Source organism: Bufo gargarizans, chromosome 9, assembly GCF_014858855.1.
Source record: "Bufo gargarizans isolate SCDJY-AF-19 chromosome 9, ASM1485885v1, whole genome shotgun sequence".
In the NCBI taxonomy this organism is placed as follows: domain Eukaryota; kingdom Metazoa; phylum Chordata; class Amphibia; order Anura; family Bufonidae; genus Bufo; species Bufo gargarizans.
Genome location: NC_058088.1, coordinates 103290903 through 103307152, shown reverse-complemented (window position 1 = coordinate 103307152; position 16250 = coordinate 103290903). Strand labels below are relative to the sequence as shown.

Sequence of the window (16250 nt, the reverse complement as noted above, 5' to 3'; positions counted from 1 at the left end):
CAGGGGTAATGCACACAGTGATATAGCATAGGCAGAACTTAAAACGTACACATGATTTCACAGTACAGGGATAATCCTGTGAATTCACAGCAAAGAAATAACACAAAAAGCAATGCCCCATCCAACATCCATAGTAATCACTAACTATACCTTATGTCTGTGGAGAAATAGGCCCCTTATTTGTCGGGCCCCATAGCAGCAGCCTGCCACCCTGGTAGTCATGCCCTTGCCTGTACCTGGTTTTGGCTTATAAACACTGATGAAAATCACTGATCAAACACTGACAGTGTGAAATCAGTCAAAGGCTCATACACATACATGGTCTCGGAAGCCCATGGTGACAATATAAAGCGCTTCTGTGGGATTTCGGTCCGTGGCTCCGCACCGCAGAAGAATAGAACCAGACCTCCCAGGTGTCCCTTTTTTGACCCAAGTCCCTCTGCTCCATAAATGTCCCTCTTTTTGATCTGAGGTATAATACACTGCAAAAAAAAGTTGCCACCAAAAATATTTGGTTGGACCGCCTTTAGCTTTGATTACGGCCCGCATTCCCTGTGGCATTGTTTCGATAAGCTTCTGCAATGTTTAATGTTACCTACATTTTTCACCAAGATCTTGCATTGATGATGGTAGAGTCTGACTGCTGCGCAAAGCCTTCTCCAGCACATCCCAAAGATTCTCAACTGGGTTAAGGTCTGGACTCTGTGGTGGCCAATCCATGGGTGAAAATGATGTCTCATGCTCCCTGAACAACTCTTTCGCAATTTGAGCCCGATGAATCCTGGCATTCTCATCTTGGAATATGCCAATGCCATCAGGGAAGAAAAATTCCATTGATGGAATAACCTGGTCATTCAGTATGTTCCGGTAGTCGCTGACCTTCTTCGTGGAGCACATACTGTTCCTGAACCTAGACCTGACCAACTGCAGCATCTCCAGATTATAACACTGCCCCCACAGGCTTGTACAGTAGGCACTAGGCATGATGGGGGCATCACTTCATCTGCCTCTCTTCTTACCCTGATGCGCCCATCACTCTGGAACAGGGTAAATCTGGACTCATCAGACCACATGACCTTCTTCCATTGCTCCAGAGTCCAGTCTTTATGCTCCCTAGAAAATGTAAGCCTTTTTTTCTGGTTTGCCTCACTGATTAGTGGTTTTCTTACGGCTACACAGCTGTTCAGTCCCAATCCCTTGAGTTCCCTTCACATTGTGCGTGTGGAAATGCTCTTACTTTCACTATTAAACATAGCCCTGAGTTCTACTGTTGTTTTTCTTCGATTTGATTTCACCAAACGGTTAAGTGATCGCCGATCACGATCATTCAGGATTTTTTTCCTGCCACATTTCTTCCTCGAATACGATGGGTCCCCACTATCCTTCCAGTTTTTAATAATGCGTTGGACAGTTCTTTACCGAATTTTAGCAGTTTCTGCAATCTCCTTAGATGTTTTCTCTGCTCGATGCATGCCAATGATTTGACCCTTCTCAAACAGACTAACATCTTTTCCACAACCACGAGATGTGTCTTTCAACTTAAGAAATGAGAAGCAACTCATTGCACCAGTTGGGGTTAAATAACTTGGATAATCGCCCATACAGTAATTATCCAATAGGAGGCTCAGAACTATTTGCTTAGTTCAATCCAGGTGGCAACTTGTTTTTTGGGCAGGCAGTGTATGTACAATGTTGATGTGTACTATGTTAGAGCCTGTCTTGTAGATTATTTCATTATTTGATGCAATCTGGATTTTAGATATTTCTATTTTCAGATCATTTTTTGCCCTATTTGGTAAGAAAATTAATTATTGGTGTATAGATATGCAGGAAAATTGGATCTTTTACACAATGGACTAAAAGTGTCCTCTAGTTGGTTGGTATCTATGCAGAACACGTCCTATTTTTTACAGCGCGGTCCGTTTGGTTGGTATCTATGCAGAACATGTCCTGTTTTTTACAGCGCGGTCCGTTTGGTTGGTATCTATGCAGAACACGTCCTATTTTTTACAGCGCGGTCCGTTTGGTTGGTATCTATGCAGAACACGTCCTGTTTTTTACAGCGCGGTCCGTTTGGTTGGTATCTATGCAGAACACGTCCTATTTTTTACAGCGCGGTCCGTTTGGTTGGTATCTATGCAGAACACGTCCTGTTTTTTACAGCGCGGTCCGTTTGGTTGGTATCTATGCAGAACACGTCCTGTTTTTTACAGCGCGGTCCGTTTGGTTGGTATCTATGTAGAACACGTCCTGTTTTTTACAGCGCGGACCGTTTGGTTGGTATCTATGTAGAACACGTCCTATTTTTTACAGCGCGGTCCGTTTGGTTGGTATCTATGCAGAACACGTCCTATTTTTTACAGCGCGGTCCGTTTGGTTGGTATCTATGCAGAACACGTCCTGTTTTTTACAGCGCGGTCCATTTGGTTGGTATCTATGCAGAACACGTCCTGTTTTTTACAGCGCGGTCCGTTTGGTTGGTATCTATGCAGAACACGTCCTGTTTTTTACAGCGCGGTCCGTTTGGTTGGTATCTATGCAGAACACGTCCTGTTTTTTACAGCGCGGTCCATTTGGTTGGTATCTATGCAGAACACGTCCTGTTTTTTACAGCGCGGTCCGTTTGGTATCTATGCAGAACACGTCCTGTTTTTTACAGCGCGGTCCGTTTGGTATCTATGCAGAACACGTCCTGTTTTTTACAGCGCGGACCGTTTGGTTGGTATCTATGCAGAACACGTCCTATTTATTACAGCGCGGACCGTTTGGTTGGTATCTATGCAGAACACGTCCTGTTTTTTACAGCGCAGACCATTTCTTGTGGACCAAAGTGAATGGGTCCACAAACAGCATGCACATGGGCAGTGCCCATGCCACACTGGGTCTGTTTTGACAGTATGGTCAAGTCACTTCTCTTTACAGAAAGACCACAAAAGCCAGCATTTTGGCGTCATTTATTTTGACACATCTGCTCGGTGACCTGTGACATGACACTAGATCCCGTCCTATGGCACACTGATGCACCGCGCAGTGCCGCCTCCACACGCTAGGTGTCGCTCCGCTTCAGTTTCACAGGCCCGGCTGCCGTTGCTAGGAAACCTGGAGCGGGCGGTGTGTGGGCAGCTGCAGGCAGCGCTGGGGAGCGGATACCTCGGGCACGGGCTGCTCGGTGAGGGGGAGCAGCAGGGCCTCGATGAAGGCCGCTTCCAGCGTGTGCCCGCCTCTCCAGGGTTTGGCCGAGGCCTTTCCGGCCTGTGTCGTGCCTCGTATTATGGAGGATAACGGACCCGTACTGCAGCGTCGCATCCAGACTCCCTCATGTGCCGGGCGCCGTGCCTGCGCCTCTGCCCTCCGTCTACAGCAAGCCCGGGGATGAAGAGCAGCAAAGAAAGGCCGCGGTGAGTGTGGTGTGGTGGGGCACCTGCTAATGCCGCCTCTGTGCCTTCTACCTGCACCTTGCATGGCTAGGCTGCAGGGCGCCCCCTACATGCCTGCTCCTAGAAAGCCCCCATAAGATTACTCAGCTGAACTTTGTCACCCCCGCTTTTCCTACATTGGTATGTGCCATTGACTTTTCCAGCCTGTGTCCTGATCCAGGAAGAGTCAATAAGGGGGGGAGGGAATCATACTCACTACTGTCACTTGTAGGAATTGGTACCTTTCTGTTTATTGGTGAGCGCCATGTTCCGTTAAATGTCACCCTATCCTGACAGATGTGGTCCCGGCTCCTCTTGTAGGTGAGGCCTGGACGCTACTTTTTCTGTTCACAATGAGGCATGCCAGTTTTCTTGCCTATTTCCACCACTTCATGGATGCTTTTGCAGCAGGCCCCCATCATGTTTACTTCCCATACAGGTTACCCAGTTAAGATGTCATGTGATTGATCACCCTTTTGCCAATGACTTTTTACCCAGTGTCCATCCTCCTCCCCTTTATTTCTTCATATCACGGTTAGGCGCTGTTCATACCTGGAGCCTTCATTGCAGTTCTGGTAGGCCAGACACGGTGGCACAGTATGCTGCACTATTGAGTCTGGTAAAGTGGCAGGCTTCCTCATGAGAACCCATTGGCGTGTCTGCTAGGCGTCTTGAAGATTGCCTGCTGAGAGCACAAGTTAAAGGGGTTGTCCCACAAAAAATATTCTAAATTTTTAAAACCAGCACCTGGATCTCAATACTTTTGTAATTGCATGTAATTAAAAATTTTGTATAGGCAGAAAGTTATTCAATAAAATGTGTCTTATAGCGCCACCTGCAGTTTTTTTTTCTTATTTCTTTGTCCTGCTCACTGAGATGGCCGCACATGCTCAATTCCAGCCTTCAACTGCATCCCCCTGAGCTGTGATAGGGAGCGCTGAGACACGCCCCCTGAGCTGTGATAGGGAGAGCTGAGACACGCCCCCTGAGCTGTGATAGGGAGCGCTGAGACACGCCCCCTGAGCTGTGATAGGGAGCGCTGAGACACGCCCCCTGAGCTGTGATAGGGAGCGCTGAGACACGCCCCCTGAGCTGTGATAGGGAGCGCTGAGACACGCCCCCTGAGCTGTGATAGGGAGCGCTGAGACACGCCCCCTGAGCTGTGATAGGGAGCGCTGAGACACGCCCCCTGAGCTGTGATAGGGAGCGCTGAGACACGCCCCCTGAGCTGTGATAGGGAGCGCTGAGACACGCCCCCTGAGCTGTGATGGGGAGAGCTGAGACACGCCCCCTGAGCTGTGATGGGGAGAGCTGAGACACGCCCCCTGAGCTGTGATGGGGAGAGCTGAGACACGCCCCCTGAGCTGTGATAGGGAGCGCTGAGACACGCCCCCTGAGCTGCAGCAGAAAAGACACTCCCCTTGAGCTGCCAGCTTGATATACTTGATATAAATCTAACGCAATGAATGTGGAGATCTCTGGATCCATGTGAGGTACAGGGCTGGTTCTAGGTTTGTTAGAAAGAGACTGTTGTCTACTACATGATTTCTGATACAAAAATTCCAAATGGGGTAGAATTGGAAAAAAAAAAAGCAATTCTTCCACCGTTTTACTGGTTTTGTTCCCACAGCGTTCTGTTCCCACAACAATAGATATGCTATAGGTTTTTTATGTCTAAATAGTGTAAAAATAAATGTAAACTTAGAAAAAAAATAGTTTTTTTACATCACCATATTCTGACCCCTATAACGTTTTATAGTTATAAAAAAGTTATATCTACTGAGCTGTGTGGGGGCTTATTTTCTGCAGGACAATCTGTAGTTTTTATTGATACCATTTTGGAGCATGTGTGACTTTTTGATCACATTTTATTAAATTTTTGGGGTAAGAGAAGCAATAAAAAAATGATTGGCCATTTTGACCCTTTTTTTCGTTACGCCATTCGCTGTATTAGAAAAATATTTGTACATTTTAATAGTACAGGCGTTTTCGGTCGTGGTGATATCCATGATGTTTATATTTTTTGTTATTTATGTATTTTTTTTTATTATACAGAAAAAGGGGATGATTTAAACTTTTGTATTTTTTTTTTATATATATTAAATTTTTTTTTTTTTACTTTTTTGTAATGATGTTGAAGCTCGTATTTGAGTGTCCAAATCCATTTTTTTTATTTTGAACAATCATGTATATTTAAAATGCATTTATTACTGACTATTGCTCATGTCTTATGTTGGCCTGCTCCTGGTGGCCAAAATAGGAATTGCAGCTTCAGTGCCCTCAGCCTCTTCAGCGAGGCTGAACGCATAGAACCCAATTACCGGCATCATCATTGGCCACAGAGGAAGCCGGTAAAACCCTTTAGATGCCATGATCTCACTTGATCACAGCATCTAAAGCTTTAATTAGCCGCGGGTCTCTGCTGTTTGAAACGCCGGAGACCTGCCGTCCATGAAGCCTGCTGCACGTGCGATTGGGCGCCATTTTTGCCTATCGCAAAGATGTACAGGCTAGTGCTGGTACAGTGTTGCCCCTGCTCCTATAGAGGCTCCGTTCTCCCACCTCTGGCCGGAAGCGGAATGGCTTATGGCTCATGCACACATTTTCTTTCCGTGTCTGTTCCGATTTTTTTTTTTCTTTTTTTTGCGGACCGTATGTGGAACCATTCATTTCAAAAGCGTAAGGTACTCCGTGTGCATTCCGTTTCCGTATGTCTGTATTCCTGTTACGCAAAAAATAAATAAAAAAATAATGTCTTATTTTTGTCCGCATTACAGACAAGGATAGTACTGTTCTATTAGGGGCTAGTTGTTCTGTTCTGCAAGATACGGAATGCACACGGACGTCATCCGTATGTTTAGCGGATACGTGTTTTGCAGACTGCAAAATACATACGGTCGTGTGCATGAGGCCTTAGTCTAAAGTTGATCAAAATGAAGAATTTCAACCAAAACAAAAATTAGTCGGTTGCAATTTAACAACAAACAGTCATTTTAGCGGACGATGATAAAACATTATCATCTGAAAAGAAGAAGTTGGCCACGTGCAATATTTTCGCCTGATAGTCGGATAAAACATCTTTTATAAAAAATAAAAGAAATGATTTTGTGAGCGAAAGATCTTTCTTTAAAAGAATGCTCAAAGACGGGTCTTTCACCGTCGCCCGATTTCACAGTATGGGCAGTTTGAACAACCATAATGGCCAATATGGACTAAAGCGTGTCTGGCCGTGTCTGTGATATGTATGGTGCATGGCTAGACACAGTCACTATGCGTTTTGTGGACAAGAATAGCTTATTCTATCAGTGAGAAAATTACGGAAGGTATCCATCTTTTACGTATCTGTGGACCGAAATACGGGCATGACCGCGTGCATGAAGCCTAACGTCTTTTCTTGTTGCCCTTGTAGCACAATGCGTTCTCTTTATAAGTGGCCTAGATACCACAGTATGTTACGTTTCAGCCTTAAAGGGGTTATCCAACCCCTAAAATGCCTGGGCACCTCATACAGGTTAGGCTACTTTAACACTGGCGTTCAGGGCTCCGCTTGTGAGTTCCCGAACGGATCCGTCCAGCCCTAATGCATTCTGAGTGGATGCGGATCCGCTCAGAATGCCTCAGTCTGGCAGCGTTTGTCCTCCGCTCAGCAGACGGACACCCAAACGCTGTTTGCAGCGTTCAGGTGTCCGCCTGGCCGTGCGGAGGCAAACGGATCCGTCCAGACTTACAATGTAAGTCAATGGGGATGGATCCGTTTGAAGTTGACACAATATGGCTCAATTTCAAACGGATCCGTCCCCCATTGACTTTCAATGTAAAGTCTGGACGGATCTGTCTGAGCAACTTTCAAACTTAGAATTTTTTCTAAACTATAATGCAGACGGATCCGTTCTGAACCGATCCCATCGTCTGCATTATATGAGCGGATCCGTCTGTGCAGACCCCAGACGGATCCGCTCTGAACGCATGTGTGAAAGTAGCCTTATCACCATCGCTTGATAAAGATCCCACTGAGTGGATTGAAACGTTGCTGTATTTCTGGTGAATAAAACTCACTTTTTTTGGATGTGACGTGGAATTTATCATATATATATATTAGAAAAGGTAGAGATATCCAGCTCCAGAATAGTGCAAAAATCATAGCTTTATTTGCGGTATTATAATCTTCAACATACAGGACAAGTTCAGTTACGCGTTTCAGACCATGAACAATTTGCAGCCCTTCCTCATGACAACAGTGTCATGAGGAAGGGCCACAAATTGTTCATGGTCTGAAACGCGTAACTGAACTTGTCCTGTATGTTGAAGATTATAATACCGCTTATAAAGCTACGATTTTTCACTATTCTGGAGCTGGATATCTCTACCTTTCCTATTATACAAATCACTGCATCCAGGTGCGTCATCCATGCTCAGCTAGTGGAGGGGAATATACAATGCATCTGGAAAGTCTTCTGACCCTCTCACTTTTTAGCGCTGGGGGCCACCCATTTCTCTTGATCATTTTTTAGATGTTTCTACATCTTGGTTGGAGTCCATTTGTGGCAAATTTAGTTGATTGGGCATAATTTGAAAGGATCTTACTGCTGACAATGCAAAAACCAAGCGGACCCATTTAAATGAATGGTTCTGCATATGCAAAAAACCCGTAAAGGACACGTGCGTGAGGCCTAAAACAAAGAACCCAATGGTCACTCTGACTGAGATCCACAGATCCTGTGTGCAGAGGGGAGAAACTTCCAGAAGGTCAACCATCACTGCAGCACTCTACAAATCTGGGCTTCATGGCCAAGTGGTCAGAAAGAAGCCTCTCCTCAGTAAAAGACACATGGAAGCCCGCCAAACTATCTGGTCTGATGAAACCAGGATTGATTTTTTTTTTGCCTCAATCCTAAAAGCGTCATGTCTGGAAGAAACCAGGTGCAGCATGGTGGTGGCAGCATCTTGATGTGGGGGTATTTTTTTTAGCATCTGGGACAGAGAGATGGGTCAGAGTTGAAGAAAAGCTGAAAGTATAGAAATATTCTTAATGACAACCTGATCCAGAGCGCTCTGGACCTCAGACCGGGCCAAACGTTCACCTTTCAACAAGGCAATGACCCTAAGCAGACAACACAGGAGTGGCTTAGGGACAACTCCGTGTCCAGAGCCCTGACTTGATCTAAATCAAACATCTCTGGAGAGACCTGAAAATGGCTGTCCACTGATGGTCCCCATCCAACCTAACAGAGCTTGAGGGTATCTGCAGAGAAGACTGGCAGAAAATCCCCAAATGCAGGTGTGCAAACCTTGTGGGCATCATACCCAAGAAGACCAGAGTCTGTGATCACTGCCAAAAGGGGCTTCAACTAAGTCCCGAGTAAAGGGTCTGAATATTTATGTCAATGCAAGATTTTAGCTTTTCCTTGTCAATAAATTAGTGAAGATTTCTACCATTCTGTTTTCACTTTCTCATTATGGTTGGGAAAGCTGGAGGCCACAACATAAAATGTGAAAGGGTGTGAAGACCTTCCGCACGCAGTGTACATGTATGTACTTGGACAACTACTCGTTTTATTTTTGTGCACTGATGTCTATATATATTAAAGGGCTTCTGTCTCCCCATTAAACCGTTTTTTTTTTCCTTTACTAATAATCCCTACACTGCGATCTCATCATACATAAGCTAATTAATGATTTTGGTTCAGTAGAATTTCTTAAAAATCGATTTTTATAATATGTAAATTACCTTGCTACCAGCAAGTAGGGCGGCTACTTGCTGGTAGCAGGCGAATCCTCCGATGGTAATGACGCCCCCTTTGCTTGTTGATTGACAGGGCCAGGGAACGGGATAGTTCTCTGCCGGCCCTGCCTGTTTTGATTCAATATCTTGCGCCTGCGCCGCTGCCGTACCTCTCTTCAATCTGCGCAGGCGCACTGAGAGGCGGCCACTCACTCGGCCGCTCGCTCCTCAATGCGCCTGCGCCGGGTGTAGATGTGACGTCATCGGCGCAGGCGCATTGAGGATGGAGCGGCCGAGTGAGTGGCCGCCTCTCAGTGCGCCTGCGCAGATTGAAGAGAGGTACGGCAGCGGCGCAAGATATTGAATCAAAACAGGCAGGGCCAGCAGAGAACTATCCCGTTCCCTGGCCCTGTCAATCAACAAGCAAAGGGGGCGTCATTACCATCGGAGGATTCGCCTGCTACCAGCAAGTAGCCGCCCTACTTGCTGGTAGCAAGGTAATTTACATATTATAAAAATCGATTTTTAAGAAATTCTACTGAACCAAAATCATTAATTAGCTTATGTATGATGAGATCGCAGTGCAGGGATTATTAGTAAAGGAAAAAAAAAAAAACGGTTTAATGGGGAGACAGAAGCCCTTTAAATCTGTTTTCCCATGGAAAGCGGAGCTGCCCACCACCTCCACTATCTGCGTGCCCATCCTGCCCTCTGCACTGGGGACTGAATCATAGTCACGCTCCCTGCATATGTAACCCAATTGTGCGAAGTCACAGAGTCTTGTCCTTACAACTTATGTGGGTGGCAGGAAGAGGAGGAAGCAGACAGAGAAAGCAGCAAGACCTGGGCTGAGGCCATTAACTCCATCAGTCCTAGAAGGTCAAGTTGCTTTGGAGAAAATACTTCCCCTGAGTTATTTCCCTGCCCACCCTTATTCCTTCCCAGAGGAGAAACAAATAGTCTCTGAAATAAGACACATGGTGTTAACCCCTTCAGGTCTGATGGTTCTCTGGATCAGGCCGCAGTGGTGACAAAGAAGTGAAGTAACTAAATAACCATATGTTTGTTACTGATATTGTAATAAGGACTCCAAATATAAAAGGCGGTTCCCAAAACTAACAGCTAACGTTTATAACCTTCCTATAAATGTATATATATATACACACACATAAATGACCAAAGTTCCTCATTTATCATGTATTCTGAATAAAATAGATGCCCTATCAGAATGTCCCATGCAGAACGGAGGCTTCCCAAACCTACAGAAATAATCCTTGTCCTCAGTTTACGCACTTGCTTGCGACCTTATTTTTTTTTTTACCGCATTTGATCTGCATTTTTTGTGGATTTGTTCATGTCAGTGAGATAGCAAAACACGAGTCCCACAAAAAATTGGACATGTCCTAATCTTGTCTGTTTTGTGGACAAAACGTAGCATTTTGACAATGGGGCCCACGGAAATTGTGGGATGCACACGGCCGGTATCTGTATTTTATGGACCTGCGATTTGCAGACTGTCATGTGCATGAGGCCTAAAGTTAACCCAAACGTACGCATCCAGCTGCTTTTATTTTGGACAGTAATGGCTGCAGCAGTCAACCAGTAGCGCTTACATATTCTCAGAAGAATTAGAGGATTATTTTATATGGTAAATTTTTCTAGGATTTAGGGGTCATGCACACAAGTGTAAGCCTCCGTGCCCTTATTGCGGACCACAAACAGCGGGTCTGCAATACCCGGGCACAGGCCATGTGCCCTCTGTGCTGTGGATGCGGACCCATTGTCTTGAATGAGTCTGTGATCCGCCAGATACGACTGAAGAGAACTTCATCTATCTTTTGCAGAACAGAGGCACGGATTGGAAGTCCAATCAAAAAAAGAGTTCCATTTTGATCATATAAAAAAACAAAAAAACAAACCTAAAATTATGGGTAAAGCTGGCCATACACGTAGTTAGCTGTTGGTTGGGACAGCTACTTCTCCCCCCACATCCAGATGCACACATATATGTAAGGCGCTGCCAAGTTCACCTCCGGCGACTGCTCGTCTTCCCTGACGACAAAAAGGCATGGTGAAATTCATCATGTGGGGGTCCACACCGCAGGTTAATCTCCACGTGCATGTTTCTGCAGCATATGCACACAAAAAAACATTGCTGCCCCTGAAATTCCATGCGCTCAAAAATCCTATTCTGAGCGGACACCGAACGGACCCCATTATAGTCTATGGGGTCTTTAGGCTCCGCTACTCTCAGTTAGGTCTCAGTTATCTGCAGAATCCATCATTTCCGTTCTCCTGCTCCTCAACGGAGCCGGAGAACGGAAAGGAGAAACGGTGATGTGAACGAGGTTTACACGAGCGAGTTTTCCATCAGGATGCAATGCGTGTTGTGAACAGATAGCGTCCGGACTGAATCCTGACCCAGTCATTTCAAGGGGTCTGTGCACATGAGTTTTTAACGCATCATCTCTGCATTCAGGAAAAATCGCAGCATGTTCTACATTGTGAAGTTTTCACGCAAATCTGGCTCCAATAGAGTGACTGGGGTGTGAAAAACTGAAGGCGTCCTGAGACAAGGCGTTTTTTAGTTGCTGGAGATGTAGATAGTTATTCTTCAGTTTTTCTTCACATGTGAAAAACACATCAAAAGCTGTATCATTGCTAAAACTGAAACACTGAAAGAAATCGCAGGAAAAAAACGGATTAAACTTGCCTGAAAACCATCAGTTTTTCTCTGAACAGATCCTGACTCATTCCATATCGCCAGTGTGAAATAAGCCAAAGGTGATCTGCAACACGCATCGCATCCGGATGGAAAACTCACTGGTGTGACAGAGGCCTAATGGTGCGGCCACACGTTCAGTAATTGTAATGCAGGAGTGGATCAGTATTAGGGCTCTCTCACACACGTGCGGGTAATCTGCTGCGTGAAAGACAGCCAAGCCCCGCTCCGGACAGCAGAGACATGGAGCAGTAACCTGATTAATAACGCTCCGTGCCGCTCTGTGACCTTTTTTACTACTAAATCACGGTGACAACTTTATCTCATTGTGATTTTGTAGTAAAAAGATCAGAGAGGCAAAGAGCATTATTAATCATGTTACTGCTCCGTGTCTCTGCTGTCCGGATCAGGGATTGGCTGTCATTCACGCAGAGGATTACCCGTACAGCATACGCTTGTAGGAAAGCACAGATACAACTTATCCTTTTTTTTCCCCTCTTATCCACTTCTGGTTTTTGCTTCAACAACAACATCAAAAAACCTGAATGAGTGTCTGTACCCTAAGGCCTCTTTCATGCGGGCGTCGCGGGTGAGGGCTAGATGCGTTCAGGGTGCATTGCGGGAAACCCATGCGAGTAGGCACGCAATTGCGTTCCAATGTTCAGTTTTTTCCACGCGAGTGCAATGCGTTTTGCAAGCGCGTGGTAAAAAACTGAATATGGTACTCTGACCTGAACTTCTTCACTGAAGTTTGGGTTCTATTAATTTTATTATTTTCCCTTATAATATGGTTATAAGGGAAAATAATAGCATTCTTTAATACAGAATGCTAAGTATAATGTCAATTGAGGATTAAAAATAAAATAAAAACATTACTCACCCCATCCACTTGATCGTGCAGCCGGTATCGTCGGAACACCAAACCCGAACTTCAGTGAAGAAGTCCGGGGTTGGGGCTAGGTACCAACATTTCAGTTTTTTACCACGCGTGCGCAAAACGCATTAAAACGCTTTGCACTCGTGCGGAAAAAACTGAGCAACGCAATCGCAGACAAATTGTGTGCAAACTCACACAGGTTTCTATGAACCTGCCCACAACGAATCCGGCACGCTCGTCTGGAAGGGGCCTTAGGCCCCTTTCACACGAGCGTTGCAGGTTGGGGCGTTCAGGGAAAATGGTGCGATTTTGACACTAAAACAAGTCAGTTTTTGCTCCGATTGCGTTCCATGTTTGCGTTTTTTCCGCGCTGGTGCAAAACATTGTAAGGCTACTTTCACACTAGCGCTTGATCGGATCCGTTCTGAACGGATCCGATCATATTAATGCAGACGGAGGCTCCGTTCAGTACGTATCCGTCTGCATTAATAACTTAGAAAATTTTCTAAGTGCGCAAGATGCCTGAGCGGATCCGTTCAGACTTTCAATGTAAAGTCAATGGGGGACGGATCCGCTTGAAGATTGAGCCATATGGTGACCTCTTCAAGCGGATCCGTTCCCATTGACTTACATTGTAAGTCTGAACGGATCCGCTCGCCTCCGCACGGCCAGGCGGACAGCTGAACGCTGCAAGCAGAGTTCAGCTGTCCGCCTGTCCATGCGGAGGCGAGCGGAGCGGAGGCTGAACGCCGCCAGACTGATGCAGTCTGAGCGGATCCGCTCCATTCAGACTGCATCAGGGCTGGACGGAGGCGTTCGGGTCCGCTCGTGAGCTCCTTCAAACGGAGCTCATGAGCGGACCGACGAACGCTAGTGTGAAACTAGCCTAATGCATTTTGCACGCTCGTGAGAAAAATCGGCATGTTTGGTACCCAGACCCGAACCCGGACTTCTTTACAGGTGTTGTGTAGATTGCTATTATTTTCCCTTATAACCATGTTATAAGGGAAAATAATACATTCTTAATACAGAATGCATAGTACAATAGGGCTGGAGGGGTTAAAAATAAAATAAAATAAAAAATAATATAACTCACCTTAATCCACTTGATCGCGCAGCCCGACTTCTCTTCTTTCTTCATCTTTGCACAGGAATAGGACCTTTGATGACGTCACTGCGCTCATCACATGGTCCATCACATGATCTTTTTTACCATGGTGATGGATCATGTGATGAGTGCAGTGAGGTCGTCAAAGGTCATTTTCCTGTGCACAGCAAAGATGAAGAAAGAAGAGAAGTCGGGCTGCGCGATCAAGTGGATTAAGGTGAGTTATATTATTTTTTATTTTTAACCCCTCCAGCCCTATTGTACTAAGCATTCTGTATTAAGACAGAAAACCATGCAACCGTGCGTGAAAATCACACTGCATCCGCACTTCCTTGCGGATGCTTGCGATTTTTCACGCAGCCCCATTCACTTCTTTCAACGTGAAAAACACAGAATATAGAACATGCTGCGATTTTCACGCAACACACAAGTGATGCGTGAAAATCACTGCTTGTGTGCACAGCCCCATAGAAATGAATGGGTCCGGATTCACATCACGCATTGCACCCGCGCAGAAAACGTTCTCGTGTGAAAGGAGCCTCACAGTGTCACACCGGTCAGCAGTGGTATTGATGATGCTCATCTCCATTCACTTCAGTAGTGCTAGGCTGTAGTAACTGAGACAACCCACAGACCAGGACAGATTTCCTGTGTTGTTGTTTTTTTTTATTATTTTTTTTATTTAACTCCTTTTAAGACCTTCTTCAAAAACATACATTTTGGTTTTACTCCCCCCCCCCCAGAAATCAAGCTTTTTTGTTATTTATTTTTATTTTTTTCCCCATTTTTAATTGCATTTTAAAAGCAAATAGTGCAGTAAGGACAGATAAGGCCGTCTAGTTTTCCTTGGCTTCTTGCTGAGCATCTTCGGTATCAGATCCCCAGCACCCCACACATAATGCTGTGAGTCATCCCCGTGCTCCCATAGTACTTACTACCTGACAGATGAGTCATTTCTGCACCGAGCCGGTGGCACAGAGGACGCTCCGCACGTTTTCCCTCCATTGAGCAGAGCACACACCACAGATGCATGTCTTATTATGTTACTGAGACATGTCAGACATTCTCTGACAGCTGCACTTTGCACCAAGACGTCTCCGCTGCAGGATGTGTATTCCTTCTGTCTGATTCAAGTAGTTCCACGTTATTAGGGACTAGAGATGATCATATTTTGAAATTCGTTCACACTTCGTTTGTTGGTAAAAGGTGAATTGTGTTATGGATTCCGTTACCACGGACCATAGCGCAGTTCTATGGCATTCCGTTATTCATTCCGTCATAAGTCTATGGGCTGCAAAATGGCTCTGTCCCGTTTCCGTTATGCAGGAGAGGACTCCTTTAACCAACAAATTGTGAACGAAATTCTCTACTAATGACCTATCCTTTGTACTAAAAAAGCAAAAAAATAAAATAAAATCCGCTTGGTAAGCAAGAGGGTCAGATGGCCTGGTGTGGACCTGGTTAATGACACTGGGACTGTGGTTCCTGTAATGATGAGTAATGACCACAAGGTTGTTCCTCAGCTTCTCTCTAGTGACATCAGATGGCGGTCTGTCTCTTGTGCTCCTCGCTACGAGAGTTTCCGTGCTCAGGAGTGACTGCTGGAGCTAAGGGCGGCTTTACTCTTGATAAATAATGATCTGGAGATAAGTGGATGTGGACTGCGAGTAATATCCAGCGGTAGGTACTGTCCACCAGGTGTAGCTTTACGTGCAGCTCTCGCTGTGGTAGGCCTGGTGAGCTCTATATGACGACCTTATAATAGGAATTCTTCACGGGGCTGACGTGGTGAGATGGCAGGGCCGCCCCCAGGCTGTATGGCTGCCTTTGCCTTACTGTGTTTTAGGGCCCCTAAATAAATATACCCTTCTAGATCTGTGTTCCGCTGCACACCTCTTAAAGGGGTATATCCAGAGTTTGATATTGAGGACCTATCCTCAGTATAGGTCAAATCGGAGGGGGTCCGACACCCAACACCCCCGCTGATGATCTGTTTGAGGAGACAGCAGTGCTCTTCCCAGGCCGGAGACGCCATGTGGTCTAGGAGCAGCTCCGTTCCATTCAAGTGAATGATTTGCAATACCAAGCTCAGCCACTATACCATGGATGGCGCTGTGCTTGGTAAGCTGGGGATAGGTCATCAGTGTCAGAATCTCGGAAAACCTATTTAGTAATTGTGGCCCATTGTGGGCAGTCAGTGCCCAGAACTGAAGCCTGTACCAGCTAGGAGACGGAGTAGATGTCATGTATGCATAAACTGTCTCTGTGAATTGTGTCTATGTGACATGTTCACACCATGTGACCAGTGTGTGTGTGTGTGTATATACAGACGTGGACAAAATTGTTGGTACCCTTTGGTCAATGAAAGAAAAAGTCACAATGGTCACAGAAATAACTTTAATCTG

The 16250-nt window shown here is 45.6% G+C and overlaps 1 protein-coding gene across 1 annotated transcript in view; it reads left to right on the top strand.

Annotated features, from left to right (window-relative positions):
- Nucleotides 1-3124: 3124 nt before the first annotated feature.
- Nucleotides 3125-16250, top strand: part of ZC3H12B (zinc finger CCCH-type containing 12B) — an 86720-nt gene continuing 73594 nt past the window's right edge. The window contains exon 1 of the mRNA XM_044305621.1: nt 3125-3398. The gene's annotated coding sequence lies outside the window, so the exon portion shown is untranslated. The remainder of the gene's footprint in view (nt 3399-16250) is intronic.